Source organism: Leuciscus leuciscus (genome assembly GCF_965113295.1).
Source record: "Leuciscus leuciscus genome assembly, chromosome: 17".
Lineage (NCBI taxonomy): Eukaryota > Metazoa > Chordata > Actinopteri > Cypriniformes > Leuciscidae > Leuciscus > Leuciscus leuciscus.
Genome location: NC_138741.1, coordinates 7,389,451 through 7,401,632, shown reverse-complemented (window position 1 = coordinate 7,401,632; position 12,182 = coordinate 7,389,451).

The window sequence follows — 12,182 nt, the reverse complement described above, 5'->3', positions numbered from 1 at the left end:
TCTCCTGTCTTAGGTAAACTCCACCTTTTTTAAGACCACTCCTCAAGCCCCAGTTGGCCTGGTTTGGACCAACTTAACCGGCGGGACAAAAACCCCTGGTTGTTGGCCCCGAGGAAGCCCGGATGAGGTCCGATCAAGCCCTGGAAGTGACAGTGGAAACGCGACAGGCCCTGGCACGCACTAGCACACTCGCTTTTGGCCTGACACTGGAAACAAGGCTATTATATGTGTGTATATGATGCCATTTTTACCTGTTGTGATCCCACAAAGATCTGCTGCAAGGAGACTGTGGTTCTGACTCCTGTACCGAACTGTAATGGGAAACGTAGAAGAACCAGGTAGACTTTGAGCATTCTGTCCTTTTTAGTGTTGCATCTTGAGACATCACGTCTTGTTTTTGGTTCGTTTAGATATCTTTCGTCCATGTTGTGTTCATATATCAGTCTAACTGCACCAGATGGGGTTTGGAAGTGCTTGTTTGGTGCACACCAAGGTTCGGATTGTAGCGTTCAAACTTATTCAAATAAACCGCCTTAAGGCAAGGCAAGTTTATTTATACAGCACATTTCATACACTATGGCAATTCAAAGTGCTTTACAGAAAGGAATGAATATAATCACAAAATAAAAGCAAGGAAAATTAAAACAGTTATAAAAGAAATTAAAAGAGATCAAAAGAGTAAAAAGATGATACATAGATAAACTTTGGCAAAACACTGGTGTATCATATTTTTCACAACTCCCAGTACTCTGAGATTTTCCCATGGTGATTACACTGTGTCTGTGGTGTTCTTTTGGCGCGCCTAAGAAATCTATTGGACGTCTCCAATAGACCCAATTTTCCCCTAAAATCGGACAGCAGGAGCTCTAGGACTGACTCACGGGGTAACCTCGGCTTCACTGCCCCATCAGTCCGCACCCCAAAAACCCATTTGTTCGTAAGCTCCAGGAATGGAATCAATCCAGTCCGCACCTCACAGAACCTCGAGTTTAATTACTCAAACTCACTACTCCACCACAGACCCAGGCCATCAGCATGGTTTCATCTCTCTTACCCAATTCTCAGTGCCATTCGAGTTCAATTTAGAATAAAAAGGAGGATGCAAAATAAAATACAGTGTAATCAGTCAGACCCACAGTGCTCATTCAGTAAATGCACAGCTAAACAGAAGTGTTTTGAGTCTGGATTTGAATGTGATTACTGTAGGAGCACATCTGATCTCTTCTGGAAGCTGGTTCCAGCATAATAGCTAAAAGCGGACTCGCCATGCTTACAGTGAACCCTTAGTATTTCTAGCTGATATGATCCTAATGATCTGAGTGATCTGTTAGGTTTATATTCAGTGAGCGATACGTATTGAGGTTCTAGGCCATTGAGTGATTTACATAACAGTAATAAGATAAGAAATAATTAATGATTTATGAGTGATATATTACGTTATGATACATGATTATATTTTAATATGATATATTAATATGATTTTAATATGATTTATTAATGAGTGATTTATATACCAGTAATATAATAAGTTATAAACAGAGCAATCGCACCAGAGTTAATTTTAATTAAACCAAACTTGCCAAGTGTGAACACATCCTAAGACGCCGAGGTATGCATTTACAACAAACTTTAACCCTTTTACGCATAGAGGTCACTAGAGTGGACAGCCATTCAAAAAGCCATTTTCTTATGTATGCATGGGTTTTGATGGCATAGTTGCACATTAACCACTACAGTGGACACTAGTGCATCATCCTATACATTGCCACCAAGTGGCAAGCTGTTGTATGCAAAAAAAATTCCCTCTAAACAAAGATGGCCAACAAGGATGTTACAAAAAGTAATATCTATTAGGAGTTATATAATTTTTACATTTTCCAAGTATAGTTTTTAGATTGGGAAGAAATTCTGATTAATCATCTGTCCACTAAATTGGACATCATGCATCACTAGTCTATTTCTATCACTAATTTTACTCGTTACATCAAAAAGTAATCTGATTACATAATGCATGTTACTTGTAATGCATTACTTTACTCACTACATCAAAAAGTAATCTGATTACTTAATGCATGTTTAATGTTTAAATTCAGTAAAACAAAATATGCAAACTGTCCACTCAAGTGGGCATCTGAAAATCTCTTTGAAAAAAAATTATTAAAAAAGAAAGAGCAACAAAAACACGTAGGGAAAACAATATTCATGTATGAAAGGGTTCAGCATAAGTAATTATTTAATTTGAACCATTTTGGCATAAGATGCTTTCAATGAAGAAGGAACTAAAGATGTTTCTTTTTGCACTTTTCTTTAGACTCACTGCTGAGAGTTGTTGAAAAGTAATTTGTGAAAAAGGAAAAGTTTATAGTGCCATTCTTACAACATATGAGTTTATTATATTCTTCACACAGAAGTCCTCAAAGCCAGTTTGCGCTCATCATTACTCTCATTAAAATGCTTGTTTTGAAACATGTCGGTAATAATCAGTATAAGAAATGTGTTTGTATATATGCATTTCTTGTGAAGATAAGTACCTATGGAAAAAATTAATCTTTATATTGGAGATAATCAGTTCATAGTAACAATCAAGTGATGCTTACAGAAACAAGCACTTTAGCGGCGATTTCAGTGTTTTGTGCCATCTCATGCAGATTTACTCACATGTGAATGTACTGAATCATTCTGGGACACAAAGTTCAGCTCAGAAATTTCACTTGCCATTTCTGGGCTACAGTATTCACTCCCATCCCGAAGAACCATCGGCACTGTTGTTATTATTTTATTTGGAAAAGACTCTTTTCAGTTAGCAGGTTTTTATTTAAAGAATCATTAAGACACATTCATTAAGAATCATTAAGATAGATAAGGTGATACAGTGCAGGGTGGTGTAAAACCGCAGACAAGGCTTGAAGACAAGACCAAACTCTTAAAGTCTTTGTCTTCTTAAAAGAAAGGTGAGCAATGATAATCAACAATGAATCAATTGAAATGTCCGTAAAATGTTTAATTTTTATCATAAGCACTGTTGAAATGAATGTTTGAACATAAAATTTGACCATTTTAATATTGTCACATTAATTTAGAAAATTTGAGCATACTGTTGGACTTGTGTTGATTATTTTAAGGAACTTTTGTATGATTTTGAGTCTTGAAGAAAAACTAGGAACACTGGCCTATAAAACATGTATTTTTAAAATCCTCTTCATTGAAGAGACAACAAGCAGGCACAGCCTATCAGACAAACATCGACTTTCACATTGCTGTTATTATCATAAGTGTTTTAAGGGTGATCTTCGGAGTAATGGATGCTGGGCTGACTGTATATTCCCCTTGGATCTTAATTTTCCCAGATTGTAAAGGGGGAATGCACGATCTACATTAAAGTTATCCATTCATCGTTGTTTAGAAGGTCTGATTTCCTCTGAGGAAGGTTCATTTTACACATGGGAACACTAATCTGAGTCGACATGATAAACATTGGAACGAAATTACCGGATTTCATGAAGCTTAAAGGTATTCGGCAATCTCCATTACCGCAATGTGTTTTGGAGATTGTCATTACCGTAGTGGCCCATCTGGTCAGCACCTCATGCGGATATTACATGAATCAACATCCTGCAATTGACCGGCCTCGGTCATGTACACGTCTGCGCTCCGTCTCTCCACCTGTTGTTTCCGACGTAAGCACAAATAGGAGATTGGGCAGCTCTGGAAGTGGCCCAGTCTCCAGTAAAACCCCCTCTGCATTGTTGCTGAAAATGGCTTTGATATTATGGCAATAGTTTTGTGTTTTTCCGTGTATCACTTCCTATTTACAAGACTGCGGTGACACTGTTCCTCACGTCTTGAAATGCCGTCAGGTGTTGAGCAGTTTCCTCAGGCATTCCGCTGTATTGTGCGGGCTTGGGATTTTTGTTTATTTAGGAACTTCCCCTCAACACGTGCAAAGTGTCTGACGTGCTGTTATTGTCTGACAATGATGCGTCACGTTGGATTAGTTCACAGAAACACAATAGCCAAATCAGAACATCTTTCAGGTGCTCATAAGTCATATGTTATTGACACTATTTGTCATTTCTATAAAAGGTTTGGTCTGTCTTTGAGACACATACTGTATATTGCATACTGTATGTGCTTCATTATTAAGGAAGGAAAGGAGGATGTAAGCACATATCGTCATTTTTGGAACAACATGAGGGTGAGTAAAGGAAGATGAAAATATCCCTAAATGAAAGATAAAAATAAAAAAAACACATTCATATAGAAAAAGTGAATCAACATCTGCACAACTTAAAAACTTTTATTCGTCAAGGATTAGTATTCCCACACACTGATGCCGCAGGACAGCCGCTTAATTGTATTTGTTTTGAATGACATTAGCAAATGCAAGAGTCATACAAAAACATTGTGGTCTTTAAGTCTTCTGCTCTGCTGGTGCAGCACTGTTTATTATTGCAGTCCAATAATATGTCTTCTCTCTTCTAATACGTTTATTCTTCCCTGGGGTGAAATGCAAGAGTTTTAAAAGGTTTCTATGCTTTATAAATCCATTCACAACCACAAACACACACATACACACAGTTTTTGGGGAATTTCCATTGATATAATGATTTTTATACTGTAGCCTACAAACTGTATATTATATCCCCTTACACTGAAGGCCATTGCACACTGAGTCCGAAATTTTTGTATGCGTTTTTTCGTGTTAGTCAGCCTTAAATTCGTCACGCACAGAAACCTTGCACACTGAGTCCGATGCGTATTTATTAAAGGGATAGTTCACTTTGAAATTAAATTTTGGTATGTTTTAGCTTACCTCAAGGGCATCCAAGATGTAGGTGTCTTTTTTTCCCCAGTAGTTTCAATTTTGATATTTTTAGGTCAAACCGTTCTTGTCTGTCAGTCATATAATGCAGGTCTATGGTCACTTGTCTCAAACAGCATGCACAGAGTCCAAATTAAAACAATTCCGGGGGGGTATAGATATATACAATAGATGTCGCCTTGGCTACTGCGAAACCGTAGCCAAGGCGACATCTATTGTATATATCTATACCCGCCCGCGCTCTCAGATCACTTGGACGTGGCTGAGTTCAAGAGGTAAAAACGATATAAAAACTGTTCGTTTTCTCACACAAACCGCTCGTTTCGTGTCTTAGGCCATCAATGTGTACTTACGATGGGGAATTGTTTAATTTGGACGACGGGGAATTGTTTTAATTTGGACTCTGTGCTTGTGTTTTGAGATAATGACCATCGACCTGCATTATATGACTGACAGACAAGAACGGTTTGACCTAAAAATATCAAAATTTAAACTACTGCGGAAAAAAAGACACCTACATCTTGGATGCCCTTGAGGTAAGCTAAAACATACCAAAATTTAATTTCAAAGTGAACTATCCCTTTAAACCTTTGCGGAAAAAAACGCAAAAAATACAAAATGGATTCGTCAAGCAGTGAGGATGATTTTGACATAACGTGAGGTCGAATTTTTTTTTAACGTCCGAAAATTTCGGATGCGAATTTCGACCTCAGTGTGCAATGGCCTTCAGTGTGCAATGGCCTTTAACCCTAAAATTAAACATACTCATCACAGAAAACTTTCTGCATTTTTACATTTTCCAAAAAACATCACTTAGTATGAATTAGAAGCTGTTTTCCTCATGGGGACCAAAAAATGTCTCCACAAGGTCAAGGATTTTGGATATTGCCATCTTTATGGGGACATTTTGTTCCCATAATGTAGGGTTTACCAGGACCACACACACACACACACAAACACATTCCAGGTAAAATAAAACATATGATTTAAACAGTACAAGGCATGCTGCCAGTTGCAACACAATTCTTATTTTCTTTAATGATTAATAAAAAATACAACTTTTACAGTTTACAACTTACATGGTTTAAAACCAGAAAAATGAAGCTCATATTTTGGCCCTTAGACTCCCATTATAAGTGCATTACTGTAAAAGTGATGAGTCAAAATTATGGTTACACTTTATTTAAGGTGACATAGTTACATTGTACTTACTCAAATAAGTACAGAGTAATATTAATTAATTACATGTACTTACTATAGAGTTACTTTAAGTGTTAGGTTTAGGGTTAGTTACTTGCAATTATGCATAATTTACTGTTATTACTATAGTAAGTGCATGTAGTAACTACGTAAAATAAAGTAAAATAAAGTAAAATAAAGTAAAATAAAGTAAAATAAAGTGTTATTGAATTTATTTTCTGTTTAACCCAGAATATAACGTTAAGGTTTGCAATCTGTACATGAACATACTTTGTCATTCTACATTTTATGTTGTTATTTCCGGTCCACTTTTAAGCCTTAAGAGATAATTTTTCTTCTGCACAGAGTGACGAAACCCACAGAAATGAAATCCACAGAATCTCTCCTCACAGGAAGTAGATCTAATTATTGCACAAACACTTCGGTTAATCTTTATCAACACAATGTAAGGTTAAGGGAGGGTTGTCAGACTGAGAGCCTCAGCGTATCCCGTAACAAGTTTAAAGTAGGACATGCCAGAGGCGAATGCAAGGTGAAATCCATCCGCTGGAGTTGTGTTTATCTGAACCGCTGCCAAGCAAAATTATTTCTCAGAGTTTATTTTTGTTTGGGGAAAGACAACTACCTAAATAGTTATTACCACTGCCTCCAGTTGTAGAACATGAACAGGGGAGGTGGTCTGTCGTGGGTCTAAGGGAAAATGGAACGCTGAAGGAACAGGATGATGGGTTTAGTGCTTCGGAAAGTTAATATCTTAAAACAATACACAGTGCAACCGGACGATGAGAATTTGGCAGCGGCGCAACTCCTCACTGTGCCTGATCTGGCTATTAGCGGAGACAAGAGCTCCAGGGCTGTTGTGCACTTGCTGAAACACTGGATTTGATTTCCTCTGATATTGTCTGTTTGTTGCTCCTGTCTCATAATGGACTGGTCTGGTGCCATGTGTCCTAGAGGGCTGGTGAAGAGGACTGGTCCCAAATGGACATGCATCATGAACAATAGTCAAAGACCAACTGTGGAACAGAACGAATGTAAGGCGAGCTTGGTTTTTGAACTGATGCAGAAATGAGTACACAGATTTATGTTAATACTTGATCTTATTAGTATCAAAAAAGGAATCCAGAACACAACTTGAGTGGGTTTGTTGCCCATTACCAAGCTGAAATTACAGATTTGAAATGCCTGAGTTGGACGTTCTACATATTTGTTTATAAAACATGTACAACTTTTATCATGTTTAAATCTTTTCTCCCCTTCTACAGCTTTCCTGTAGCTCAAACAGTAGAGTGTTGGCACTTGCAACGCCAAGGTCATGGGTTCGATTCCCAGGGAAAGCAAGAACTGATAACAATGTAAATGTGTACCTAGAAATGCTTTGGATAAAAGCGTCTGCCAAATGCATAAAATGTAAATGTATTCATAACTGCACAGATTGTGCCCGTCCATGTCTTGTCGTATGTCAGTTGGACTTCTCAGTCACTTTGCCCTCAATGTGATGTTTGACTTTCCATGACCGGTTCCCTAACATTGTGTAAACAAATAAACAGAGAAGCTCCAGGATGGCGCGAGCAGGATTGTGAGAATGGAGAGGCCTGACCTGTCTCTTAGAGACCCGATGGTTACAAATGTTTGTACTGATTATTCAATTTCAGTCTCTTTGCATTTGTTGAAACGTACAACTTGTATCACTTTTCCTGAGTCATGCTGAAAAATTTTAATGGAATGTGTAGAGATTAAATGACAAAAAAAGTATCTTATAAATTGCATCATCAAATTGTAGGCAAAAAAGTGTCTATGCTACGGCTGAAATATTCAACTGTTCTTCCTTGTAGAAGGTAGAAATTAGACAAAAAGGATTTGTCAAAATGATATAGCTTTGGTCAATGAACAAATAAAATAAAATAGTTAATAAGTTAGTAAGATCATGATTTCATTGTCCGCACTAGTTTTGGTATCTTTATATTTTCTTTATCTGTCCTCTTTGTATCTGTATCCCTCATTCAGTGGTAACGCTACACCAAAAGCTACACAGCTTTGGACAATCCAGCTTTGAGCCAGCTGTATTAGACTCTCTCTGGTGAGACTCAGAAGTCCTCTCTGTTCGAGACTCATTATAAAGGACGACGGCCATCTTATCAGAGGAACAGGACATGCCCCAGGGCATAAATCATTACATAACCACACACACCCCAGGTCTCCTTCTGGTTATAGGGGAAACCGAATGTAGCTCATAATTGTTCACACACTACTATGGGTGATACTTCAGAATAGCAGTCTAATGTCACCCATTATTAAATTAGATATTACCTTTTATTTATGCATTTAGATTTATTTTATTTAAGCATCTGGCCAGTAAAAAAAAAAAAAAAAAAAAAATTATGCTAACGTTGGGAAGACATTTTTTTTCATTTATTGTTGAGGTTAATGTTCGGCAAAGTAGAACAAAGCAGAGATTTTTAGATAATTTATGAGATAATAAACAACACGACACATTTAGCAAGCAGGCATAACAAAGAAGTGGATGGGAGGGCTGGCATTCATCCTGCTAAATTACTTCCAAGGAATAGGGGGCTATTTTAGTAAAAAATGTAGGCACTATTCAGAATGCTCCCTTAAACCAACTCTACACCACATGAATAAATAATACTAGGAGGAAAACAACACTCCTCTGCTATGAAAAATCTCCAATAGGTGACTAGACACCTTTTAGAGGTGATTGCTAGGGATTTGAACAACTCCCTTAACACCAGAGCTATTCATTCTCTTCCTGGAGGGCCATGGCCAGCAGAGTTCAGTTCCAAGTTAAATGCATCAGAACCAGCTAATCAAACCAGCTATTCTGCCATCTTACATGAGATTCAAATCTGAAGGAAGCGAGCACGTTCAGTTCGAAGGGCACTGCAAACGGCATGAGGAATCACGGTAAATCGCAATGGTACAGCGCATCTCCACAGTACTACAAGAAGTTTGACTAAAATAAACATGGTGAAAAGTAGTTAAGGCATTTTTTATTGATTTTAATTAGTCCCTGGTGTTGTTAGTACATGTTGTTCATGGGTATGAAGTGCGCCATTTACAATGCCACTACTATGTTTATGATACCGAATTACCTAATTGCGCTTATTTTCATATTACAACAGACATTTATTACTCAGTTTAACACCTTCAAATATGACCGTTTATATTAAATAAATTAATAATACATTTATATTTATGGAAATACACATTGATGTGTTATATACTCATGTATATTACATAAATGTATGGTAATTTATATATGATTTATTTACAAAAATGTATTATGGCATCAAACCTTGAAGACCTCTAATATGCATGGTGTCGTCTGTTTGATGATGTTGCAGGGTGTTAATGGACGCTGTGGCGAGCAGGACGAGGGCCGTGAGAGAACGGCACGAGGCCGGTGGCATCATTGATAATGAGCGACACCGAGTGACGCACCGGTCTCGTATCTCTCACGGAGGAGCGGAAGCATAAAAGGAGGAGCGACAACAGTGAAGGAAGAGAGAGGACAGGCCTGGATTTATGTTGTGTTTTGTTTCTGTTTTATTACATGTCGCAGCAGTCGTCCGTGAGGGACTGCTGCCCTTACTTTCGTTTTTGTATGCGTTTATTTCTTTATTAAAATACGTTGAACGTTCGCCGGTTCCCGCCTCCTCCTTCCCATAACATCAAACTACGTTATAGACGCGTTTTGTCAAGTGAAGAGAACTTCAACAGGGAGCAGCTAATTGGGATCCTGTAGGCATCTGAAATTGCATACTTCCCTACTATATAATAGGCGAAAAACAGTATGTGACAAAGTAGTATTTCCAAATTCACAGTATTCGTAAAAGAGTAGGCAAAATTACCTACCGAAAATTTCCTGGATGACCTACTACTTCCGGCGAGATTCTGAAGTGTGCATTCAATGGACACTTTACTATCCCATGAGGCCACGGGAGAGGATTTGTGAATGGAGGTGAAGCGACGCAACGGACGCTGGTAGGTCACATGATAATGAAAACATGGCGAATGTAGTACATCTGAACTACATTCAAACTAGACACATTCATACTATACTAGGGGTGTAACGATTCATCAACTAGATCGATGTATCGATTTATATTCCTACGATCCAACTAAATCGATCTGTGCTCGGCAAGTTGGCCTTCCGGACGACATATATCGATCTAACATCGTTTTAAAAGGTAATGAATCGATTTATATCGATACTAGGACATAACGCATTGGATTTAAGCACGTCAGATTTTATATGGATGTTTTTTCTTAGCACTTTTAATGATAAAGGCGTTAAACGTTACTCGATCCAGTCTGCCTATCTGTGACGTGATCGCCATGCGTGACGCGGCAGCAGCAGCAGCGCGACAACATGCAGCGCAAACTTAAAGTCTCTCACCTCAGAAAAACAGACTTCCCTGTCCTCTCAGCCGCTATACTGCAGGAGCGCGCACTCTTCAACTGCACGCGCTTACTGTTGTTGTTAACATAACAAAATGCCACTTAATGGTTATTTTGTATATTTTTATATGACTGTGGTGGCTCATACCAAGATTGTATTAACAAAAACTAGTTTGGGACTGCTATATAGCTTAACCTCGCAGTGCCTACTGTTTATTAGTATTTGACATATTCTTAAAAAAAAATTTTGTATGTTAAGTAAAGGGGGACATAACTTGTGAGTCAACAATTTTTGTGTAAACAAATGTATTATAATAGGCCTATATAATTCCTAAAAAGGTGGGTCGCGGCTTGATGACCATGGGGAAATGTGGGTCCCATGGCCAAACTATTCAAAACATCATTCAATGTTGTGATAATCGTAATTAATAATCACAATTACAAATTCAAGGGAATAATCGACAGTTATAATTTTTGTCATAATCGTGCAGTCCTACTTTATTCCTTATACCTGATTCCCTTACAAGAATTTTTGGCTAAAAAGTCACTGAATCGATCTCAAGTCACTGAATCGTTTCGGATCGGATCGTTCTAAATGAACCAATATCGTCCTTGAATCGTATCGACAACCACGAATCGCGATACGAATCGAATCGTTGTTAAAACGAATCGTTACACCCCTATACTATACAGAACATACTTTTTTAGCGGTCATGAAGTAATTATTCAAAATAAGTACCTCAAGAGGGTATGCGATTTTCGGATGCAGCACCTGTCAATCTGAATGCGGGTAACTTGATTATTACAGTCAGGTGTGTTTGATTAGGGTTAGAACTAAACTCTCTGTTGTGGGCCTCCAGAAACGGAATTGAATGCCCTCTGTCCAATCCTGAGCAAGTGGCCCTTCCGGAGCAGGATTGGACACCCCTGCAACAAATACTTTGGCATGTAACCCGCAGTGTGTCATGGAAGATGAATGATACCTAAAATCGAGCAACTTGCTGAGAAGAGATGTGCTATTGCTTTTAGAAGCTAAATGACTTTAGCATTTAGTGAACCATAAAATGTGTAAAAAGATATCATGCACTTACACTGAAGGAGGGATCCGGACCATATCAAGAGCCAGAACATCATAGACACCTAATGATTTTGTTGAATTGGGCTTGACTTAAGCAACAGCCCAGAAAATCCTAGAAACCAACAAGAACACATTAGCAACCGCAGCAAGGGCAACCATCCAGAACACCCTAGCACTGTGAAAGTGACTCTTGCAAGAGTAAGGCAAGTACAACTCTCACAATTTGTTTAGATAATGTGAAAATCTGGTTAATTATTATTCTGGCATATCAACTAAATGCAGAGACACTAGAAGCATCTTTCAGGCCTGATTAACAATCTGAGAATCTCTGACTGACTGACCAACCTCATTCGAGGGATCCCAGCCTAATCCTCATGGATTTGGGGGATTTTCCCATACCAGATGAGAAGCAGATGTCTCCATCTCTCCCTCCCTCCCTCCATATACTTCTCTTTATCTCACTCCATGTTAACTTCCCTCACTTTGTCAATTGTCAACTTGTGTTGACGTCAAAGCACGTCCCTCTCTCTTTCAGTCTCTGGCTGTCCTTACCCTTTTTCCTTCGTTCACCCCTACACATTTCCCTTCAAGTTCCCCTTTCCCTGCATCTCAGTGCCTCGCTCGCTATCTCGGTCTATCTCAGTCTCTCAGGCCCCCCTC